Consider the following 7,902-nt stretch of genomic DNA (forward strand, 5'->3'; position numbering starts at 1 on the left):
GGTTCTGCTCTTCTCAGACACAGTGATTTTACTGTGGTCCGAGAGAGGTGTTAGTGGGCTGACTGTGAAGGCTCTGGGTTTAGGTCGGTGAGGAAGTAGTCTACAGTGCTGCTGCCAAGTGCTGCTGCCAATGTAACAGTATAGCTTCCGTCCCTCTCCTCGCCCCAATCTGGGCTCAAACCAGGGACCCTCTGCACACATCAACCACAGTCACTCACGAAGCATCGTTACCCATCGCGCCACAAAAGCCACGGAAACTCTCTCTCTACTATCTCGCTCTCTACTCTCTCTCTACTGTCTATATAATATCTCTACTCTATCTCTGCCTTTTACCTACTCTCTACAGTAACAACAATAACCAAGGGTCAAAATAACCATACATTCAACAATAACAATAAGCATACAGTAGAGGACTGGCAGGCAGCATTGTAGTGCGCTGCCCACCCACATCTCTCTGCGTCCTCCCTCAACAGGACGGGTAGCCTATCCTCATCAGAGAGGTCTTTGAAACCTTGAATAAGGGTTTCAAATTTAGGAAAATGACACTCTCTAATTGTTTTATATTTTTGACATTTTGTCAGGAAATGCAGCACCGTCTCAGGTTCTGCTGTTGTGCCGTGGTTGCACAGCCTTTCCTCTACAGGGAGCCAGGTTTTCCTGTGTCTAGCCTTCTCAATGGCAAGGCTGTGCTCACTGAGCCTGTACTTTGTCAAGGTTTCTCTAAGGTTTTGATCAGTAACCGTGGTCAAATATTTAGCCATGGTGTACTGTCGATTTAGGGCCAGATAGCACTACATTTTGCTTTGTGCTTGTGTTTGTGTTTCCCAGTAAGCAACATAGTTTTGTTTTGACTGTGTTGTAATTTGGTTTATCCTGATTGATTGGATGTTCTGGCCCTGAAGCTTCAGTGCGTTAGAAGAACAGGTTTGTGAACTCAGCCCCAGGACCAGCTGGATGAGGGGACTCTTTTCTTTTGCTCAGCTCTTGGCATTGCAGGGCTTGGTAATGATATGAGAGGGGGTCACTGTATTTTAGATGTTTCCAAAACCTAATTGCTCTTTTTTGAGTTTTTATTATTAGTGGATATTGGCCTAATTCTGCCCTGCATGCATTGTTTGTAGTTTTCCTCTGGACATGTAGGAGAATCTTACAGAACTCTGCATGCAGGGTTTCAATGGGGTGTTTGTCCCATTTGATGAAATCTTGTTTTGCAGGTGGACCCCACACCTCCTTGCCATAAAGTGCAATTGGTTCAATAACATATTCAATTAGTTTTAGCCAAATTTGAATAGCTATTTCAATTTGAATTTGCTTTTTAATGGCATAGAGAATGCCCTGTGTGCTTTCTCTCTCAGCTCATTCACTGCCTCATTAATTAAGGTGTCCAGTTGAGCTTATTTTAAACCTAAGAAATTGTAGTGTGTACAGTATTCTATATATCTTGTACCAATTGAGAACTTTGGTCTAATTCCCTGAGATCTGGATCTTCTCTGGAAAATCATTATTTTAGTCATTTGGGATTTACTGCCAGGACCCACTACTGCTCTAGCAGGTCCAGGCTCTGCTATAGGCCATGTGTGTGACAGCAGGCATAGGTCACCTGCGAAGAGTAGGCATTTAACTTCTGAATTGTGGAGACTAACACCAGGAGCTGAGGATTTTTCTAGAATAGTGGCCAATTCGTTAATGTAAATTTTGAAGAGTACAGGGCTCAGATTACAACCCTGGTGAAGGCCCCGCCCCTGGTTAAAGAATTCTGTTCTTTTCCTATCAATTTTAATGCTGCACATATTGCCAGTAAACATTGATTTAATTATGGCATATGTTTTACTGCCTACACCACTTTCAATAACTTTTACTCTCTCTCTCCACTTGTTCTACTCTCTCTACTCTCCACTCTCACTCTACCCTCTATACTATCTCTCTGCTCACTCTAAAATCTCACTCGCAACTCTCTCTCTCTCTCTCTCTAATCTCCCCCTCTCTACTCTTTCTACTCTCTCTACTTTCTTCTACTGTCTATATAATCTCTCTACTCTCTGCTCTCTCTCCACTCTCTACTTTCTCTACTCTCTATCTACTCTCTACTCTCTCTCTACTATATCTACTCTCTTCTACTGTCTATATAATCTCTCTACTCTCTCTCTACTCTCTGTCTACTCTATCTACTATCTCTACACTCCCTCTCTCGACTCTCTTTCTTTCTCTCTCTGCACACTCTCTCTACTCTCTTTCTCTATACTCTCTCTCAACACTCTCTCTGCTCTCTCTACTCTTTCTCTACACACTAAGTCTCTCTACTCTCTCTCCCCCTCTCTAGTCTCTTTATTTCTCTCTTTCTGTACTTCCTCTCATCTCTCTACTCTCTTTCTCTCTCTCTCTACTCCCGCTCTACTCTCTCTTCTCTTTCTCTCTCTCTACTCTCTCTCTACTCTCTCTACTCTCTAGCTATGTACTCCCTACTCTCTACTCTCTCTCTACTCTCTCTCGACTATCTCTCTCTCTACACTCTATCTACTCTCTCTCTGCTCTCTATCTCTACTCTCTCTCTCTATGTTCTATCTATTCTCTCTCCTCTCTCTACTCTCTGTCTCATTGCTCTACCAACTCTCTCTACTCTCTCTATTCTCTCTACTCTCTATCGATCTACTCGCTCTCTACTCTCTCGCTATCTCTACTCTCGCTACTCTCTCTCTACTCTCTCTACTCTCTCTACTCTCTCTCTCTACTCTCTCTCACACTCTACTCTCTACTCTCTCTCTCTCTCTACTCTAACCTCTCTACTCTCTATCTACTCTCTCTACTCTCACTCTACAGACTATATAATCTATACTCTATCTACACTCTTTCTACTCTACTCTCTACTCTCTCTGTCTACTCTCTATACACTCTCTCTTCTTTCTTTCTCGCTTTCTGTACTCTCTCTCTACTCTCTACTATCTACTCTCCCTCTCTCTACTCTCTTTCTTTCTCTCTTTCTATACTCTCTACTCTCTCTACTTTCTCTCTCTACTCCCTCGCTATATCTCTACTCTCTACTCTCTCTCTACTCTCTCTCTACTCTCTCTACTCTCTCACTCTCGCTTTCTCTCTCTCACACTCTCACACTCTACTCTCTACTCTCTCTCTCTCTACTCTAACCTCTCAACTCTCTATCTAATCTCTCTACTCTCACTCTACAGACTATATAATCTATACTCTATCTACACTCTTTCTACTCTACTCTCTACTCTCTCTCTAATCTCTCTATCTACTCTCTCTACACTCTCTCTACTTTCTTTCTCGCTCTCTGTACTCTCTACTCTCTACTATCTACTCTCCCTCTTTCTACTCTCTTTCTTTCTCTCTCTACTCTCTTTCTACTCTCTCTACTCTCACTACTCTCTCTACCCTCTCTCTGCTCTCTCTCTGATCTCTCTACTCTCTTTTTGCTCTCTCTCTCTCTCTCTCTCTCTCTCTCTCTCTCTCTCTCTCTCTCTCTCTCTCTCTCTCTCTCTCTCTCAGCTGTGTGCCAGTGATCACTGGTATACTCTCCACAAAGGTGGCTTGCTTCATCAGGTTATTGCCAGTGCATTGGCCTCACAACACAAAGTGCATATACCTACCTTACATACCAGGCTGATACAAAGCAATGTATTTAATTCAGAGAAATTGTCACTTATTTTAGTAATTTCGTCAAGTGTTCTTACTGGTGGTTTTCCAACAGGGTTTTTCTTCTCCCATGAGCATTTGAGATCTTTTTTCTCCCACGTTTTATTCAGACCCCCCACACACACACACACACAGTAAACACACAATAAGGAGCTAGCTAGTGGTGGCAAGGGAAGTGCCACTCTGCCTCCCATCCTGTTGTGTCACCACACGCCTTAAATTATTCAGCACCACTCAAATATTGATATGGAAATCAACACTGAGTGGACTGACAGGGACCAGGGAGGAGGGGAGAATGAGAGGAGAGAGAAAGAGAGATAGGAGGGACAAGATCATTTCTATCTATGTTTTTATCTCTGTTCTCTGCACTCACCCATCTCTTTTCTCCACTCACTGCTCCAGTTGATTGAAGGCTTTTTCATGATGCCAACCCTTCATCTTTATTAGACTTTTATTTGACTTGGTGTAACGTGGAGAAAGAATGGTAAAATAACATTGGCACCAACAGCAGGGCTTATCGTACACCACATTAACATGTGCCCTTCACAATATTGATTCCTCTGTCTGTGTGATTTCACGAACAGGCTTACCTTAACACATCTCAGCTCTGATCAAGTTATCCACATAAACACTGCAATGCAATTATCCCCTCTTCCAAGGTAGATGACTTTCTCTTGCAGTACACCTGAACAGTATATAGATTGGACAGAATATCAATGCCGGAATGTGTTTGAATGGGAGTCTGTGTTATTTTTAATCTGTTTGGTCCAACTTTATAAGGCATTATAGAACATTCATAAGCACTACATAGATGCCCTCCATAGATGCCCTACATATATTCTACATAGATGCAACATATATGCCCTACATAGATGCTACATAGATGCCCTACATAGATGCTCTACATAGATGATACTTAGATGATGCATAGATGCCCTACATAGATGCTCTACATAGATGATACTTAGATGATGCATAGATGCCCTACATAGATTCCCTACATAGACGATGCATAGATGACACATAGATGCAACATAGATGCCCTACATATATGCTCCATATAGATGATACATAGATGCCCTACATATATGCTCCATATAGATGATACATAGATGCAACATAGATGCCCTACATATATGCTCCATATAGATGATACATAGATGCCCTACATATATGCTCCATATAGATGATACATAGATGCAACATAGATGCCCTACATATATGCTCCATATAGACGATACATAGATGCCCTACATAGATTCCCTACATAGACGATGCATAGATGACACATAGATGCAACATAGATGCCCTACATATATGCTCCATATAGATGATACATAGATGCCCTACATATATGCTCCATATAGACGATACATAGATGCCCTACATATATGCTCCATATAGATGATACATAGATGCCCTACATATATGCTCCATATAGACGATACATAGATGCCCTACATATATGCTCCATATAGATGATACATAGATGCAACATAGATGCCCTACATATATGCTCCATATAGATGATACATAGATGCCCTACATAGATGCTCTACATAGATGATACTTAGATGATGCATAGATGCCCTACATAGATTCCCTACATAGACGATGCATAGATGACACATAGATGCAACATAGATGCCCTACATATATGCTCCATATAGATGATACATAGATGCCCTACATATATGCTCCATATAGATGATACATAGATGCAACATAGATGCCCTACATATATGCTCCATATAGACGATACATAGATGCCCTACATAGATTCCCTACATAGACGATGCATAGATGACACATAGATGCAACATAGATGCCCTACATATATGCTCCATATAGATGATACATAGATGCCCTACATATATGCTCCATATAGACGATACATAGATGCCCTACATATATGCTCCATATAGATGATACATAGATGCCCTACATATATGCTCCATATAGACGATACATAGATGCCCTACATATATGCTCCATATAGATGATACATAGATGCAACATAGATGCCCTACATATATGCTCCATATAGATGATACATAGATGCCCTACATATATGCTCCGTATAGATGACACATAGATGCAACATAGATGCCCTACATATATGCTCTATATAGAAGATACATAGATGATGCATAGATGCAACATAGATGCCCTACATAGATGCCCTACATAGACGATACATAGATGACACATATATGCCCTAAATAGATGCCCTACATAGATGCCCTCCATATATTCTACATAGATGCAACATAGATGCCCTACATATATGCTCCATATAGATGATACATAGATGCCCTACATATATGCTCCATATAGACGATACATAGATGCCCTACATATATGCTCCATATAGATGATACATAGATGCCCTACATATATGCTCCATATAGACGATACATAGATGCCCTACATATATGCTCCATATAGATGATACATAGATGCAACATAGATGCCCTACATATATGCTCCATATAGATGATACATAGATGCCCTACATATATGCTCCGTATAGATGACACATAGATGCAACATAGATGCCCTACATATATGCTCTATATAGAAGATACATAGATGATGCATAGATGCAACATAGATGCCCTACATAGATGCCCTACATAGACGATACATAGATGACACATATATGCCCTAAATAGATGCCCTACATAGATGCCCTCCATATATTCTACATAGATGCAACATAGATGCCCTACATAGATGCTACATAGATGCCCTACATATATTCTACATAGATGCAACATAGATGCCCTACATAGATGCTCTACATAGATGATACTTATATGATGCATAGATGATGCATAGACGCCCTACAGAGATGTCCTACATAGATGCCCTAAATAGGCGCAATATAGATGCATACATAGATGCTACATAGATGCCCTACATAGATGATACAAAGATGCCCTACATAGATGATACAAAGATGCCCTACATAGATGCCGTACATATATTCTACATAGACGCCCTACATAGATGAAACATAGATGCTACATATATGCCCTACATATATGCTACATAGACGCTAAATAGATGATACATCAATGCTACATGGATTCCCTACATAAATGCCCTGCATAGCTGCCACATTAATGATACATATATGATAAATAAATGCCCTATACGGATTCTACATAGATGCCCAACATGTATGCTACATAGATAATACATATATTCCCTACATAGGTACTACATAGATGCCCTACATAGATGCTACAAAGATGCCCTACATAGATGGTACTTAGATGCCCTACATACATTGCCTACATAGATGCTACATTTATGCTACATAGATGATACATAGATGCCCTACATAGATGCTATAAAAATACCTACATAGATTCTACATAGATGCCCTACATATATTCAACATAGATCCTACATAGATGCCCTACAAAGATGCTACATATATTCTACATAGATCCTACATAGATGCCCTACATAGATGCTACATATATTCTACATAGATGCTACATAGATGCTACATATATGCCCTACATATATTCTACATAGATCCTACATAGATGCTACATATATTCCACATAGATTCTACTTCGGGCGGCAGGTAGCCTAGTGGTTAGAGTGTTTGTTAGATGATACAAAGATGCCCTACATAGATGATACAAAGATGCCCTACATAGATGCCGTACATATATTTGCGAGCTCACAGAACAGGGCTCCGGGCAGCCGAGCGGAAATGGAGGAAAACTCGCCTCCCTGCGGACCTGGCATCCTTTCACTCCCTCCTCTCTACATTTTCCTCCTCTGTCTCTGCTGCTAAAGCCACTTTCTACCACGCTAAATTCCAAGCATCTGCCTCTAACCCTAGGAAGCTCTTTGCCACCTTCTCCTCTCTCCTGAATCCTCCGCCCCCTCCCCCCCCCTCCTCCCTCTCTGCAGATGACTTCGTCAACCATTTTGAAAAGAAGGTCGACGACATCCGATCCTCGTTTGCTAAGTCAAACGACACCGCTGGTTCTGCTCACACTGCCCTACCCTGTGCTCTGACCTCTTTCTCCCCTCTCCCCTCAGATGAAATCTCGCGTCTTGTGACGGCCCGCCGCCCAACAACCTGCCCGCTTGACCCTATCCCCTCCTCTCTTCTCCAGACCATTTCCGGAGACCTTCTCCCTTACTTCACCTCGCTCATCAACTCATCCCTGACCGCTGGCTACGCCCTTCCGTCTTCAAGAGAGCGAGAGTTGCACCCCTTCT

The sequence above is a fragment of the Oncorhynchus gorbuscha genome, linkage group LG24, assembly GCF_021184085.1.
Source record: "Oncorhynchus gorbuscha isolate QuinsamMale2020 ecotype Even-year linkage group LG24, OgorEven_v1.0, whole genome shotgun sequence".
Classification (NCBI taxonomy): Eukaryota; Metazoa; Chordata; class Actinopteri; order Salmoniformes; family Salmonidae; genus Oncorhynchus; species Oncorhynchus gorbuscha.